A 493-nucleotide genomic window follows, 5' to 3' on the forward strand; every position below is an offset into this window, starting at 1 on the left:
TCATCGTTAGACTTCGGCTCCGTGAATCACGTCAGGAAAACATCGTGAATGATTTCCATGGTAGGACATCACTGATCGGGATTGAGTGGCCCGCAACAGAGGATTCGACCAGATCCTCTTTCTTTCGAAACGTTCCCTCGCTGCAAGACGATCGCGCGCGGTTCTTCCTTTCTCCTTGCGTCAGCGGGAACACGGCGACCACGCGAAAAAAGTGCCGCGGCCCGTTGCATGCCGATGCACCTGGAGGTGCACCGGCGCGCACCGTTCGCCGTAAGGGTCAAGCCACCGGCCGCGAACATCGCTGACATCGCCGTGTGGCTGTGCGCGGTGTAACTCGACGCGAGGCCGGGTTTCGGTCGATTTCCGAGCGGGTAACAGCGCCGCGTAGCCTCGCGTAGCACTACGGCCAATTTGTTTCGCGGTCGCTTTTCGAACATGCCGCGGAAAATCGAGCGGTGTATCCGATTAATTGGAAACGATTCGCCGAAATTGG

This window comes from Augochlora pura, chromosome 6 (genome assembly GCF_028453695.1).
Source record: "Augochlora pura isolate Apur16 chromosome 6, APUR_v2.2.1, whole genome shotgun sequence".
Taxonomy (NCBI): Eukaryota; Metazoa; Arthropoda; class Insecta; order Hymenoptera; family Halictidae; genus Augochlora; species Augochlora pura.